General features: G+C 42.0%; 1 protein-coding gene across 4 annotated transcripts in view; it reads right to left on the minus strand.

The window, feature by feature from the left end:
• Window positions 1–17,600, minus strand: part of SLC24A2 (solute carrier family 24 member 2) — a 268,137-nt gene that overhangs the window by 142,932 nt on the left and 107,605 nt on the right. The gene's annotated exons all lie outside the window — the stretch shown is intronic.

Genomic DNA, 17,600 nt, shown 5'->3' on the forward strand with positions numbered 1-17,600 from the left:
GCAGCAAGATGGGGGATCTCTGTCTGTCTGTCTCTCTCTCACATATATATACACATATATACATACATACACACACACATGTACATATGCACACAAATGAAGAACTAGTTAGGATGGCATTGTGCTGTAGCGGGAAGAGCCTCCAGCTATGATGCCCAGCATCTTATATGGGGCCTATTTGTGTCCCGGCTGCTCTATTTCTGATCCAGCTTCCTGTTGATGGCCTGGGAAAAGCAACAGAAGATGAACCAAGTTTTTGTTTAGGCCCTGCCACCCATGTGAGAGAACCAGATGAAGCTCCTAGCTCCTGGCTTCGGCCAGACTCAGCCCTGGTTGTTATGGCGATTTGGTAAGTGAACCACTAGATGGAAGATCTCTCTGTCTCTGTCTCTCTCTCTATGTAACTCTGACTTTCAAATAAATAAATAAAAAGAACTAGAAGAGAAAGAACCATAAGTAGTTGGAAATGCTAATTATCACAAATTCACTTTTTTAAAAAAATTTTCTGGTCTGACTTTTTTTTTTATTTCTTTTTTGACAGGCAGAGTTAGACAATGAGAGAGAGAGAGAGAGAGACAGACAGAGAGAAAGGTCTTCCTTCCGTTGGTTCACTCCCCAAATGTCCGTGGTGGCCGGCGCTGCGCTGATCCGAAGCCAGGAGCCAGGTGCTTCTTCCTGGTCTCCCATGTGGGTGCAAAGCCCAAGCACTTGGGCCATCCTCCACTGCCCTCCCAGGCCACAGCAGAGAGCTGGACTGGAAGAGGAGCAACCGGGACAGAACCGGCGCCCCTACCAGGACTAGAACTGGGAGTGCCGGTGCTGCAGGCGGAGGATTAACCTGGTGAGCTGCGGCGCCGGCCCATGAATTCACTTTTATACACTGTATAAATGTCTTATCACACTGCATCCCATAAATAAATACAATTGTTACCTGTTAATAAAAAAAGTTTAAAGCATTTGGGGAATTAAAAAAAATTTAAATTGTTTTAACATTAACTAAAAGGTATTAGGCAGTAAGACATATAAGTATATGTCTCTGAGAAAAACTCATTAAGGCAGATATTACTAGCTCCATTTTCCAGATGGGGAATAGGGTGCAGCAAGGTTGAACAGTTTGTTCTAAGGTCATCTGATTAGTAAGTGATTTTGCTGCATCTGTCTGATTCTGACAAAGAAAGATCTTCCAGTTAAGCTTACTACATGTCAACAAAGTAGATTAAGTGAATTCAGGGGAGCAGCAGATTTGATGGGGAAGTGAAACAAAAACAAAAGCAAAACAAGATCTAAAAAATTCAACCACTGAAAGAAGCTGGGTGCCACTTATGGATACGATTTTTTTTTTTTTTTTTTTTTTTTTGACAGGCAGAGTGGACAGTGAGAGAGAGAAACAGAGAGAAAGGTCTTCCTTTGCCGTTAGTTCACCCTCCAATGGCCGCCGCGGCCAGCGCGCTGCGGCCGGCGCACCGCGCTGATCCGATGGCAGGAGCCAGGAGCCAGGTGCTTTTCCTGGTCTCCCATGGGGTGCAGGGCCCAAGCACCTGGGCCATCCTCCACTGCACTCCCTGGCCACAGCAGAGGGCTGGCCTGGAAGAGGGGCAACCGGGACAGAATCCGGCGCCCCGACCGGGACTAGAACCCGGTGTGCCAGCGCCGCTAGGCGGAGGATTAGCCTAGTGAGCCGCGGCGCCGGCCTATGGATACGATTTTAAAACACAAGAGGAAAAGTGATGGTAGAAAAGAATTTAATTGTCTGAAACTAGAAACTGAGCCAACATAATAGAATATCACAAAACAGGAAAACTACAAGAGATCACTTAACGAGAAATGAAGGAAGTAAAATTCACCTGTAGAAAGAAAGCACCAACTAGGAGATAATTTTTGAATGGGAATTAGTTGGAATAGGGAAAGTATTAATTCAGGTAAACACTGATTCACTAACAAGCAGGAACAACTAATAAGAGAGGACACTTTTAAGATGAAGGAGTTAGGAGTGTTTATTGGGTTTATGTTTCTAAAACAGTGTATAATGGAGGTCAATTTCTATTCTGTTTTACAGGGTATGGACCACTCACGTCTGTTGGCATTTGGGAGAGCTAGCTTAGGGAAGGAAATGACTCAGTTATCTGATAAAGCTGATTTCATTCCAATTGTCTGGGCCTAGAGACATTTATTCCAAAATAAGAGGGCTAGGTGAATTTTATCAATGATCAAAAACAAAAACCCAGCAATTCTTTGAAAGATACAGATACTGGGAAAAGCTCAAAGTAAAGGACCAGAGTAAATTAAAAGTAGACTATTGATGGATAAATAGATAAACAAAATGTGGTGTAAATGCACAATGGAATACTACTCAACCATAAAAGATATGGAATTTTTGTCATTTCTGACAACATGGATAAACCTGGAGGACATGAAGTGACATAAAACAAGGACAGAGAGATAAATATCACATCGTATTTATAAGCTGCACTCAGACATAGAATCTAAAGAAGTTGGTCTCATAGAGGTAGACAGGAAAATAGTGGTTAATGGGGTCTGCGAAAATGGGGACAGGAAAGACCAGGAGACACTGGTCAATGAATATGACATTATAGTTAGGAGGAATAAGTCCTGGTGTTGTATTACACAGTAGGGAAACTATGGCTAAAATATTGTATTGAATATTTCAAAATTGCTAGAAGAGTATTTTAAATATTTTTGCCACAAAGATTCATGTATTATCTGAGGATATGCTAAATACCCAGAGTTGATTATTACACAATATATACACGTATCAAAACATCATACTTTGCCCCATAAATATATGTGATTATTACGTACAATTGGAAATAAAATTAAAAAACTATTGGAAAGGAATCAGTGTCAAATATGAAGGGACTTCACAAAGTTCATAGTAAAATAGAATCATAAGTTTATTTTGGTACAAAATATTTTGTAATCTATGTTTTCTCATGGAATACATTTTTTTCATGAACTTTTTGAAGATCCCTAATCTGCCTGGGTTTCAAAATCTTTTCACACTAAAGCAAATTTATCTTTTAATTCCATTTTCCACAGTCTTTTTGAAGTACTCTCATATTAACCAACTGGTAAATACCACAAGTGTTCAGACATTTGTAGCAATAGCTAAATTTAGTTACAGCTAAATAGCTTCAGTAATCAAGGCATACAAAACTTGGTTCCTTGAGCTGAGATAATAAGCTTCTTGTATTTACTTTGATGTTAAACATTGAGATATGCTAAGCTTTTGTTTTTTAAAATAATATATGTTAATCTGCTACTTGAATTTTCATGCACAAATAAGTGTTGAGCATTGGTTAAAAAAAAAAAAAAACTAGTTCCCCTTTAAAAGAAAGCACTGATGTGATAGCATACTGCTTTTTAAGCCACTAGCAAGGAGCGCGAGTCACTATATTTGGACTTCAATGTGAATTTTCTTTCAGCTTTCGAAAATCAATTCTAAAAAATATGGCCTAATACATACTGCAATTGGAGAGGGTAAGCTGGATCAAAGGCCTCTTCAAACATACGTTTCATTTGGTCAGCAGCACTAACATGTTCAAACACTTCTGTCCAATCAAATATTTCTTCAGTACAGGCAACAGTCCACTTGGTCCCAGCAGCATGTGATTCAATAAGGAAATATGCACATTGCATAGGAATGAGATTTAACAACCAGCACAGAACTAGCTTGTCCAATTAATACAGTTTGCCAGGTGGTCATTTTGGATGTAGCCCTGAGAGTTATACAATATAGGAGCATCCCTTCAAATTAGGTACAAATTCAAATCAGTGTGAATCCGTGGTAATGATCTGTTAGCTAGCTATTCTGTCCAGTGTGCCTGCAAGCAAGTCTCACAGCACAATGGCTAGAGTATGGAATCTGGAAGCAGACACCAGGGTTGAATCCCAGCTCTAACTGGGTGTGACTGGCAAGGTGACTGCTCCAAATCTCAGTCCTCATAGGGAAAAAAGGAATATTGGTTTCTGCTTCAGAGGCTGTTTTGAAGATGAAAGGAGATAATTCATGTAGAAGGTCTTGGCACTGGTAAGTGCTCAGTAAATGATAGCTCTTATTAACATATTCTTTGACAACAGACTCAAGAGCTGAAAATGTGAGAATCCAAAGATATAATTCCTCTAGAAGACCAAAAAATAAATAAGTAAATAAAAACATATTAATTGGGCACCAGGAGTCTGTGCTGGCAGTAAAGAGGACAGGTTCTGAAAAGATCTAGTCTCTTGGGTGGAAGAAATAGAGCCCCAAATGCATTTTTACAGGGACTCAGCACAGGGTTATGTAAGAAGCAATGATTACATGAAGATGAAAAGGGACTGCTCCAGAGCTGGCACTGTGGCGTAGCAGGTAAAGCTGCCACCTTCAGTGCCAGCATCCTATATGGGGATGATTCGTGTTCTGGGTACCCCACTTCTGATCCAGCTCCCTGCTAATATGCTTGAGAAAAGCAGTGGAAGATGGCCCAAGTGCTTGGGTCCCTGCCACCCACATGGGAGACCTGGATGAATCTCCTGGCTTCTGGCTTTGGCCTGGCCTAGCCCTGGCTGTTGCAACCATCTGGGAAGTGAACCAGAGGGTGGAAGACCCACCCTCCTCTGACTTTCAAAAAAAAATCTTTAAGGAAAAAGAAAAAGGACAGCCCCATGAGTTGGAATCACTGTTGTTTGTTTAAAGCTCTGGCCTACCATATACTTATTTGACCTGCAAGTGTGGACCAGCCCCAATAATCTGCCTTACCCACCATCCTCCTTCCCATAGAGACAGCATGGATGCAATGATTAGACAGCAGCCTGTGACTGTGAAAAGGAGCAGAGAGCAAAGCTAACTGACCAAATAGGGGAATTGAAGCTGTGGCCTTGGGCTCATTAAAAACAGTAAAATCCTTCAATAGATCAATTTTTTTTCACAGTCAAGCCATCAGCAGAGAAAACAAAATATGGTACATACACGAATAAAAAAACAACCAGGACTTAGAACTAACATAAAAATCAATTCATAGTTATTTTTACAAATCAGCTTCTATTTTGTGTGTGTGCACACCAATATCTTTCAATAGCTTTTTTTTTAAAAGATTTTATTTATTTATTTGAGAGGTAGAGTTACAGACAATGAGAGAGAGAGAGAGAGAGAGAGAGATAGAAAGGTCTTCCATCCACTGGTTTCCTCACCAACTGGCCTCAATGGCTGGAGCTGGGCTGATCCAAAGCCAGGAGCCAGGAGCTCCTAGGTTTCCCATACAGGTGCAGGACCAAGTGCTTGGGTCATCTTCAAGTGCTTTCCCCAGGCCATAGCAGAGAGCTGGATAGGAAAAGGAGCAGACTAGAACTGGTGCCCATATGGGATGCCGGCACTGCAGGCGGAGGATTAACCTAATGCACAACAGTGCTGGCCCCTCCAATAGCTTTTTATGAAATCAATTCTGTTGGTAGAGTTGAAATGCTCCCAAAGTGAAGAACTATTGCTATGTGGAAAGAGATCTCATTGCTGAGTGGTCAACTTGCACTGATAGACATATTTATGCCTTACAGATAAATGATGTATGATTTTTGAAGTTTTGAAACCGAAAAATTAGCATGTTGTCAAAAACAAGCTTAGAATGAACCTAATAGTATAAGCACAGATCTGAAGTCCTGATTACCTCATTTGATTTTATAATAGGGCATGAAATAAGCTCTCTTAGTAAAGCTACAGCTCCCCAAATAGAAGCCATGTCAGCAATAATAGCACCTAGTTACAACGATGCAAATATATACAAGAATACTTACTGAGCATTGCTTAAGCATCTCATATATTGCCCAGTTTTTTCCTCATGGCAACTGAATGGCATAGGTGACATTAATACTCCAATTTTATAGACAAAAATACAAGCAGTAAGAAATTAAATAACTTGTCCAAGGTTATACGATGAGTAGCGTGAGGATTTAGACACAGTCTAATTCAGAAGCCAGGCTTTTTGTACCACTCCACGTCACAGACAGTGAGGGCTCCTGGGACGAGCATGAGCTGACATCAGACACTAAAGAATATGTAGTTTGGTGCTGGGAAATCATCCCCAAACCCTGTCTTTAGGCTCCTCTCTCCCTTTCCCCTTTTTGATTTCCAGAGCATTACTTTATGATCATTAGTAAGCAAACTTTTACTATTTTGAAAAAAATAGGTCAAGACAAAACAAAAACAAAACACTGTTGGGAACTGTGGAGGTGATCTAACCAATATTGTTATTTTGTGGAACTCAATCTAGCTCTCCCATTTAGGCCGCAAGAACTCAAGCACTTGAACTATCGTTTCTGCCTCTCAGGTTCTGCATTAGCAGGAAGCTGGAGTTAGGAGCCAGAGCTGGGAATGAAACCTGGGTACTCTGTGATGTGGTATTTGATGGGCATTGAAACTACAGGCTGAACAGTTGCTCCCTACAACTCAGTTTTGACCCCTGGCCCTAGTTGTTTCACTCAAAGATAATATGGGTTTTCTCCCACTGCAAATCCAGGATCCTTCCTTCCATTTGGGCTGTGCTCTGTGAACAGGTGTCATTGAATCCTTCCTCATGTAAACTGCTTGTTCACAGGAGATACCTACATGACTTTACTCCCTGTAATCATACTCACTAAATATCTTTCTGCTTAGAAATGGATTCCAAACCTGGCCAGCCCTGCGGCTCAATAGGCTAATCCTCTGCCTGCGGCGCTGGCACTCCCGGTTCTAGTCCCGGTCGGGGCGCCGCATTCTGTCCCGGTTGCCCCTCTTCCAGGCCAGCTCTCTGCTGCGGCCCGGGAGTGCAGTGGAGGATGGCCCAAGTGCTTGGCCCTGCACCCACATGGGAGACCAGGAGAAGCACCTGGCTCCTGGCTTCAGATCAGCGCAGGGCGCCAGCCGCAGCGCGCCAGCCGCAGCGGCCAACGGAACCAACGGAAAAGGAAGACCTTTCTCTCTGTCTCTCTCTCTCACTGTCCACTCTGCCTGTTAAAAAAGAAAAAAAAAATGAAATGGATTTCAAATCTTTTAAAATCTCTAATAATAGTCTATATGTGACTAGAGGTTATTGGTTACTTTGTCCTCTCCTTTCTTTCACCTCTTTTGGAGGTAGAGTATTTCCTCCAGTTACTGGCTTTTTATTTGAAGAAGGAAAATATTTATAATTTGCTATTACTGTGGTAGGCTGAATAAAGGCCCTCAAAGATGTCCTAACCCCAGGAACCTGTAAATATGCTACTTTGTAAGGCAAAGGGAACTTTGTGGATGTGACTTAAGTTAAAAATCTTCACATGGGAGATTATCTTGAATTATATGGTTGAACCCATTATAATCACAAGAGAAAGATGGTAGAATTAGAGGAAAAAGGAGATGGGACCATGGAACCAGAGCTTGGAGGGATGCATCTTGAAGATGGAGGAAGGGGCCATAAACAAATAAATGTAGCCCCTAGATGATTAGGAAAGCGAATAACAGACTTTCCTCTGTAGCTTTCAGAAGGAACACAACCCTGTGTACACTTTGATTTTAAACTTATGGCTTCTAGAACTTTCAGATAGTAAATGTGTGTTGTTGAAGTCACAAAATTTATGATAATTTGTTCTAGTAGCAATAGGAATCCAATAAAGTCACTCCAGTTCAGACCTTCCTACTTGCTCAGAAGTAATGCCCTTGATTTCAGTTATTCCTCCTAATAGTTTATCTCACTAGATTCAATGATCATCCATACATTTGATTCACTTACCATGCACTAGGCATTGTGACTATGTGAGCACAATGATATAACGCTCATTTTCCTACTTGCACTCAAAAGGCAACTCATCTTATGTGTTGTCTCTTGGCTTTTGTTCATCCCCAGTGTTCTAATTTCAGACCTTGAACCTGTCTGTCAGGCTGCCTCACTGTCTACTCCCCTATCTTGCACACACAGAGCTATGTCATGAGCATGTTTCTTCAAAGGAAGAGGCTTTGACTCTTGGGACCCAGCCTTGAATAACAAAGGGACCAGAATGAATAAGGCTTGTCACTGAAATCTCCCTCAAGAGCCTAGCAAGAAGTGAGCTCACGCTCTCCTGAGCACTATAACCATTGACATTCTCTTGGGACACTTGATCACATACCATCTTTCATTATGATCACAGTAGGAAGATTGCCTCCTCTCCAACTCATTTATAATCCTCATGAGAATGGGGACTCCTTCAAAAGTGTATCTCCAATGCCCAATACATAATTGGTCACAAAGTATGCTGAACGAGACTATAAAGAAGCACTCTGTGGATAAATATCCCTGCAGTGTGTTCTCATCACTCATCAATCCTAAATAGCAGTAGTCTTCATTCTGACATCTTCCTTCCCAGCTAACATCCTAAAGTTTATCCAAATGGCCATTATGACAAGCTTGATAGTAAACTAAATTAGTATACAAGTATCAGTAGAATCTTGAGCTTGGGATTGGAAGTTTAGTTTTACTCCAAGTTCTGGCTGTGTCATTCTTCTATCATCATTTATAAATCTGAGACCTAGCATGATTCCTGGCATAGAGTAGATATGCTGCATATGTCTGTGGCCTGTGGAATAAATATCCCAGTCTAACAGTGAGTGCTTTAGCCAGGTTATATCTGTGCTGGGATCTTCCTAATGTCCTATGTGAAGACTCATCTACTGGTTGTCAGAGTTCCAGCCTCAAAGTCAAGGTGCTTTGTGAGTGATGCCAAATGCATCCCAGACTACCTGATTTTCAAAAACAGATTTATTGAGGCATAATTTTTATAAAAGTCATCCATGTGTACAATTTGATGTTTTGGCAAACGGTGAAGTCATGCAACTACTACCATACTCATGAAACCGAACATTTCTCTCATCTCAAAAAAGTTTCCTCCTGCTTCTTTGTAGTCACTGTCTTCCCCAGTTGCTCATCATAGGAGTCCCCATTATTAATGAAATAACACAGAGTGTAATCATCTCTAGTTGGCTCTTTCTTGTGTATCTGAGGTGCATCTGTTTCCTGTTTCTGGATGTATGAGTTTATCCTCTGTCTTGTCTTGGCTTTTGGCTTTGGTGTATTCCTGCCCATTGGTCTGGCTGCCTTGACCTTCAGTTCCTGTGTTCTCTCACAAAGATAAGGGTTCATAAACTACTGCCTTCTCTCCTGTATGGGACATAACTTCTCACTGCCTGGAGAAACTGCCTTTCTCCTTGCATGGCTGGCTGATGGTATCACTTCTTTGCCTGCTCAGTCACCCAGTAAGGAGCTTAGAGGCTGTCTTCCATCTTCCCCATCTATTAGACATATTACCTGTAAGTTCCATTGCAGGAAAAGAAGAAGGGACATGGCAAATATGATATAAAGTGTTCTAACAATATCTGCCTGTTTGGCAGGTCTGAGAACCTTGCACCAGTTGGTCACTCTTCTTGAGCTCCTTCAGGGGAGATGTCCTTTCTCATTTACCTATGAATGAATACTTTTTAATATTCACCAGCTGTCCTAACTCAGTGTATCATCCTAGTTCCACGATTTCACTGATGTCCAATCACTTGTACCCATGGGCATTCTTAATGACTGGCACAGATTCCCCATTCTCATCATGGAGACAATGATAGGCTCTCACAGCCAGTGTGTACACCATGCAGATTAGAGATGAGACTTCCCTCTTTGTACCAGGCCCACATTTGGAAAACTCACTCTTATGGGTATTCATTGCTTACAATCTATAACATAGATAAAACCCATGATTCATAGTAGTTTTTTTTAGATGAAACAAGAACTGGTGACAAACCAAAAGAATAAAATTTTTAGATAATGCATAAATAGTCCATTAATCTTGAATGTATAATTCCAAAGACTCACATGTCTATAACAAGCTTCAAACTGAAGTATGTACAGAAAGTAACTGTCACTGCAAGGGAAAAATATTCTTCACCAAGCCCACCCACCTGCCACTTTGGTAGTGTTTGCAAAGTGAAACCTAATTATGCCTAATATACTTTGTTTTTTCCAAGCAGGGATGTGTGTGAAATGAGTACTTCTTAGAAAGACTTCCATCAGAAATGGCACTGGTAGTGAACAGGTTTCAATTATCTGGAAAATGTACTTATTTATACTTCTCGTGTGCTGATGGGGCTGGATAAGTAAGGTATTAGTGCACTAAAGAGTGAAGGATTTTCTTTACTACAGATTTTTAGAGTTTCCTAATGATGTGAATCCCAGTCCATAAATTTCCTTTAAGATAGCACATGAAAGACTCAACGAAGGTTGGTGTCAAATGAATTTCAACTCTCACGCCAATTTCAGTTTGTGGGTGGAAGTTGCCTGAAGTGCTGTGGTGAGAACAATTTTGAGTTCAAATCTGGCTGGGCTCAGAGGGAGAGGCTACTGAGACTGACTAGTGATGTCTTTCATGGGCCTGGGAGGAGGGCACAATGGCTTGAAAACCACAGGTTTAACATTCCAATCTGAAGGTGCCACAGATTGTACAAAAGGATCACAGGTGGCCACAAGGTCTAACTGCCCCATGCAGAGACCAAATCGCTTTCTCCTGGTTGGGTTTCTGAAGCTTGTCTGCAATTATGGCAAGTGGACTCTTTCAAAATTGTTTGCGCAAGACCTCAGACTGTCAACTTCAATACTGTGAACCAAATTGTATTTCTCTCTGAAACCAGGGAATAGATCATTTCCATAGAGAGAGTTTTCATTTAAGGCAAATTGCTATGTAAGATACCACAATGAACAGAATACAAAGTCTTTGTGGTTGCTAAGACTACAGTGAATATAAAAAGTGAAAACAAAATACTAAAAACTTATACCTGGGAAGTCTGGATTGCTGTGTGTAGTTAATTCTGTTAAACTAAGACCAGTGTCATTTTATCCCTTCTTTGTAGCTACCACAGCCTGTAATTTATTTTAGCCTTCAGAACTCTAGGGTTATCTTCTTTCATGTTTGGCCAATTTAAAAAATTTATTCTAATGGCTCACTTTGCATCCCACGTCTGTCTTTTATTTATTTATTTTTCAATTAACTCTTTTTTTTTTTTTTTCCAGACAGTGAGAGAGAGAGAGACAGAGAGAGAGAGTTATAGACAGTGAGAGAGACAGAGAGAAAGGTCTTCCTTCTGTTGGTTCACTCCCCTAATGGCCGCTACGGCCGGCGCTGCACTGATCCGAAGCTAGGAGCCGGGTACTACCTCCTGGTCTCCCATGCGGGTGCAGGGACCCAAGCACTTGGGCCATCCTCCGCTGCCCTCCCAGGCCACAGCAGAGAGCTGTACTGGAAGAGGAGCAACCGGAACTAGTACCCAGTGCCCCAACCAGGACTAGAACCCCGGGTGCTGGCGCCGCAGGCAGAGGATTAGCCAAATGAGCCATGGTGCCAGCCCAGTGAACTCTGACTATTACTTGATTCCAAATACCTTCTCTGAAATCTTTCCTTCCTCTTCTTTTCATGGATTGACTTACTCTTTCCAACTCTTTCAGGAGTTTCAGCTTCCTATATGGAAATTCCTAATTTTTTAAAATTCCCCACCTTCAGACCCCATAGACCAAACTCATACCATTCCTATGTTCATTGTTCTTACCTCCCTGCATTTTCTTTCCTGCTTCTTTGCCTCTTTTGGAATTTTTTAAAAAAATATTAGTTTTATTTATTTGAAAGAGTTACAGAGGTAGAGATCTTTCATCTGCTGATTCACTCCCCATTGCCTGCAACAGCCTGGGCTGGGCCAGAACTAAGTCAGGAACCAGGAGTTTCATCTGGATCTCCTATGTGGTGGATCTCCCAAGCACTTGGACCATCCCCCACTGCTCTCCCAGGCTATTAGTAGGGCGCTGGATCAGAAAGTGGAGCAGCCAGAACTTGAACTGGAGCCCAAATGGGATGCCAGCATTGCCAGTGGTGGCTTAACCCACTGTGCCACAATGCTAGTCCTCTCTTTTGTAATTTAATGTGTATCTTATTTCCTTGTTCCCCTCTTCCTCTTCTCTTCCCATTCCTTTGCAGCTGTGGTCAGTGAAACACCCCATTTATTTTATGCCACCTGCACCTACCCCTCAACTTCTATGTGTCCATGTCCATTGGGACCTCTCATGCAGTAGAAGCTGAATCCCTATCCTATTGTGAGCCATCCATCCCCTTCTACCCCCTCTGGATCTTGCTTACACCAGTCTGTGGGGACTTTTTGTTCCTCAGGCTTCCTTCCACCAGGGAGACATGCTGACTTTCTAACTGTCCTCTATTTGCCTCTGCATAGCCAGTCTTCACCCACTTGGTCCCCCTCTATGCCCCAGGAAGACATATGTGCTTTATGTGCTGCCCCAGCAGGCTCCTGCCCTTGGACTTCCTGTTACAATCCGTTAATGGGTGAGTGGGTTGGGAGACCAGTGGCAGATTCAGGAGATGAGAGGCTGGAAGGAAGCAGAGATCAGAACATTAAATTTCCTAGCTCCTTCCCTGCTTGGCTGTGCATTTCTAGCAGCTGTGTTAATCTCCTCAAGGCTGCAGCTCCTCTCTGGCAGCCCTTTTCTATAGCTACAGCTATTAGAATGTTCCCAACCCTCTGACCCCTGCACTTTCAGGCAATGGAGGGACCAAAGTGCTTCACAGATGCTTGTGGGTTTTCCTGAATCTTAGTGTTATGGGTTGAATTGTGTCCCTTCCAAAAAATTTTGTAGAAATCCTAATTCCAATATCTCAGAATATGACTTTATTTAGAAATAGGGTTATTGCAGGTGTAATAAGTTACGATAAGGAGTAGGTAGGCAGATCTTAATCCAGTGTGACTGGTGTTCTTGTAAGAAGATGGCCATGTGTAGGGGATAGTGTGGAAAGGGAACAGTTTGGGCAATTGGTATAATGGTGCAGTTAGATAAGTGGGATCTATTGAATAGTAGGGTGACTACAATTAATGATAATGCATGATGTATGTCAAAATAGCTAGGAGAGAGGATTTTGAATGTTCTCACCTCAAAGAAATTACAGCTGTGTGAGGATATGCTAATTACTCCAATTCTGTCACTCTACATTGTATACATGTAGTGAAACATCCTATGGTACCCTATAAATTGTACAATTATCATATGTCAATAAAGAATAAAACAAAAAACCGATGGACATTTAAAGACAGAGAGACACACAAGGAGAATGAAGGAAGAGATTTGAGTTATGCAGCTGGTAAAGAAATCCAAAGATTGATAGCCATGCCCAGAAATTAAAAGGTAAGGGAAGATTCTTCTACAGAGCATAATCCTTCTGACACATAGAGCTCAGACTTGCTTCCAGAAGTGCTGTCTTAAGCCATTCAGTTTGTGGCAATTTGTTACATTAGACATAGGAAGTTAATACTCCTGTCTATATATTTGGATATCTTTGGAAGTATTCTATTCATAACACTCTTTTTTAAAGATTTATTTATTCATTTGAAATTCAGAGTTACACAAAGAGAGGAGAGGCAGAGAGAGAGAGAGGTTCGCCGATCCAGAGCCAGGAGTTTCTTCCGGGTATCCCGTGTGGGTGCAGATGCCCAAGGACTTGGGCCATCTTTTGCTTTCCCAGGCCATAGCAAAGAGTTGGATTGGAAGTGGAGCAGCCGGGTCTTGAACCAGTGCCCATATGGGATGCTGGCACTTCAGGCCAGGGTGTTAACCTGCTGCACCACAGCGCTGGCCCCCATAAACTCTTTTTAATTACTTCTTTTTAGTGGGATACGTGTTTTCTTCTGGATTCCTGATTTCCCTGGATGGAAAGGCTGGGAATTGAATTCATGGCCTTGATGGCAAAAGTCAAGTGCTTACCTCAATAATACTAGTAGAAATTATGGATAAAACTTCTACAGAGCTTACATTAACTCCGTTACTGTCATTGGGCCTGGGCACTAGTGTTGCAGGAGTATTTTCAGTGTTTGTGACCTGCTTGGTTTTTAGGCTCTTGGACCTGTGATAACTGGCAGAAGAGCTGTGAATGACAGTAAGCACTTGAAAAGAGTGATTTCCTGAAGAGGTACTAACACACTCAGAATGGTACAAGTGGAAGCCAGGGTCTCTGGGGTTAGGGCTTTCAATTGTGCTAATGAGCTTCTCATGAATACCAACAGGAACAGCCAGTCAGCAGCTCAGGTCCCAGCCTTTATTACCATCAAAGACTATAGGACGATATCTGCATTTTAAGGTGAACAGGTGGGAATTATGAGGGGACAAAGTAGGCTGTCAGCACGGCCAGTTGCGATTCTTCCAGATAGAAGATACAGATCTGAACATTCTCCTGGGCTACCAGAGATCCTTCTGTTCCATTCTCTGAACCATCTCTGTGCCTCTCTTTACCTATCCCAGATCCTACCCTAGGGAAACAGGTGGGGCAAGCTGCTGTCTAATTGCTGTTCTACCACTTCTTGATGGTGCCATTACTTTTGTAGAAGTGACTCATTTCTCCAAGTTGGTACTTGGGCTGGCATGGGAAGGCTGAGTGGTGACTGCATCCTGTCTCCCTGCCTTTGTGTTGATCCTCATTTTCTTGCCTTTTCTAATGATTACTGCAGGCCTGTTTTCATTCAGAGCATTCATGAAAACACCTCAGTGCTCTCTTGAAATAATACAAAGTGTTCTCTACCCCAGTATCATAGAAACAGGCAAGTTTCCAGATAGATCTAGGAGTGAGGGCAGGAAAGGAGGAATGAGGACAGACAGTAGCTCCGAGCTGTCCTGAGAAGCGGGCAGGTGAGGGAGTAGCTTAGAACTGGGAGGAAAGTTTGAAGAAACTCTTCAGTCTTCACACTTGCCTGTGGAGGAGCAGAGGAACGTCTGTCCAGATTTGGAGGATTTAGCAGCCCTGGGGTGACAGCACTTGATTCTGAAGTGGCCACTTCCTGATTCTGAGCCTGCTTTTACTTTCCTGAGAAAGGAAAACTACTGCTAGGACTCATGTACAACTAATCCTTCCATAAAAGCTTATATGCCCTGGGCACTGGGCACTGGGCACAGTGCTTTACAGATTTTCCAATGCCATTGTCATGACACTTTTACGACATGATAGATAGTGCCATAATCCCATTTTATACATAAGGAAGTTGAGGCTTAGAGTGGTTTTCTACTTTTCTCCAGGTAACATACAAATAAATGGCAAAGCCAGGTTTAGTGATTCTGCCCAGAGGGTGTGACCGGTACCTCAGGTACTACCAGCTACAAGCACTAGCTTGTGAATATTTTTGTAGAACTTACCATATGAGATCTACTGCCTCTGTTGTGAAAAACTATTTGTGTGATCTGTTGGTTTGCTAGATAAATCTTACTATCACTAGCTTTTGGACTTAAATCCTTTCTTCTGATTCTCCCCATCTAATACAACAAATTTATTTACCTACAACTGATAAATTTTCATACTAATGTATTTTTGTGTGTTTGTTATTCAACTGACACTCTCCCTAATGACCAGTGTTTGCCATTGCCTGTTGTAGGGTATGAACCCCAAAGTACTTATATCATTTTCATTTCCCTGTAAACTTGATAAAATACACAAACAGTATCCAGGCAATGTCTTGTTTTATCATCTTTTAGATGGCTCAGGAAATGTCAGAATTTATTGTAAAATCATGCTATTCAGAAATTTCTCTTTCTGAAGTAATTAAAAAATGAGAATTAAAAATACTATACTGGGGCCAGCACTGTGGTGTAGTGGGCAAAGCTGCCACCTGCAGTGCTGACATCCCATATGGGCACTGGTTCAAGTCCTGGCTGCTCCACTTCTGATCTGGCTCTCTGCTATGGCCTAGGAAAGCTGTGGAGGATGGCCCAAGTCCTTGGATCCTTGTACCCGTATGGGAGATCTGGAGGAGGCCCCTGGCTCCTGGCTTCGGATTGGCACAGCTACGGCCATTGTGGCCAATTGGGGAATGAACCAGCAGACGATGGACGACCTCTCTCTCTCGGAAGTCCCCTGTGCTGGGACAATGATGGAACTATAACATCTCATTTAAGCCTCATGACAACCTTGCTGTGGCAGACTCACTTTACAACTGAGGAAGGAGAGACTTGCCAAAGACCACACATCTAGTGAGTGCCACAAGAGAGATGTGAGTCCAGGTATGTTTTTGATGCTGATCTTTGTATGGAGCATCCCTTCCAACACAAGTCTAGAGCAAAAGCCTTCTGAAGGCTTCAAACAAACTCCAGCTCAAGAATACTCTTTGTATAGAGAAAGAGAGAAATCATAACAGCTATACATCTCTTCCATCTCTGTCTCCCCACCAGGATGACTTGCCCCCTCTGCATTCTGTCAAACATCAAGGGCGGTGTCAGAAAATGCTTCCACACTTGGCAACAAAATAGGTTCCTGGGACAAAGGAGAAGATAAGAATAGCAGTAAAGGCTGAGGATCCACATCCCACAGGCATTGTCAGAGAGCAGGGTCCAACTTCAGCTTTCAAGCACAAGAAACAGCTTTACTGCGGCATCCTGCTCTCCATTGAGGCTCTCATTTTCTCTCTCATTAAACACTTCTGCCACCCTCCATAATGAGGCCTGCCTAAACATTGTCCAAGAGCACTGAGTGAACTAAGTGTGCATATGCCTGGCACTGTGGTCGGTGCTATCATAGGGATCCCAGGCTGTTGAGACCAACTGCACAATGCTAAGACTGCTGGTTACAACCCTGGTGGTGGCAGGGCACCAGGGTGTGGATCTGAATTTGCAAACAGGGATTGATTTTCCTTCCAATCTTCTGTCTATCCTGCTAATAAGCAGCTGGGCAGCTGGAAGCAAAACAGATTGGCAGGGCTGCTCTTAAATGCATCTGCCATCCTGAGTGCTGTGGTGCCTCCCCTCAAAATGATTGTGACCCTGAAGGGAAGATGAGTGCATTTCCTGAAATGGTTTCTCTGCAAGCTTAGTCTGAATTCCCATTATGCACAGATTAGCACCTTTGGATACACTTAACTATTGAGTTTGGGTTTTGGTTTGCTTTATGGCAGTTCATGTAACTTACTATAAGATATAACCTACTACAACCTACTCAGTATACAGAATTAAGTGTTTGGTGCATGGTTCTTAAAATGGCAGGTTTCCTTGGTGTACGTAAAATAAAGGAAATTAAATTGGCAAATAAAAGAGCTATCTTCACCTCAATGTTTATTGCAGCTCAATTTACAATAGCTCAGACATGGAATCAATCTAAATACCCATCAACAGAAGACTGGATAAAGAAATTTTGGGATATGTACTCTATAGAATACTATACAGCAGTAAAAAAAACAATGAAATTTGGTCATTTGTAACAAAATGGAGGAATCTGGAAAACATCATGCTGAGTGAAATAAGCCAGTCCCAAAGGGACAAATATCATATGTTCTCCCTGATCACTGACAACTAACTGAGCATCAAAGGGAAAACCTGTTGAAGTGAAATGGACACTATGAGAAACAATGATTTGATCAGTCCTTGTCCTGACTGTCGAGGAACAACTTACTATTTTATTTCTTTAAGTGTTTTTTTTCTACTTAATACCATTGGTTGAACTCTTTAATTAACACACAATTATTTTAGTTGTTTAAATTTAACTGAAAACTGATCCCTGTTAAATAGAAAAGTGGGAATAAAAGAGGGAGGAGATGTATAGTTTGGCACATGCTCACT

This window comes from Oryctolagus cuniculus, chromosome 1 (genome assembly GCF_964237555.1).
Source record: "Oryctolagus cuniculus chromosome 1, mOryCun1.1, whole genome shotgun sequence".
Classification (NCBI taxonomy): Eukaryota; Metazoa; Chordata; class Mammalia; order Lagomorpha; family Leporidae; genus Oryctolagus; species Oryctolagus cuniculus.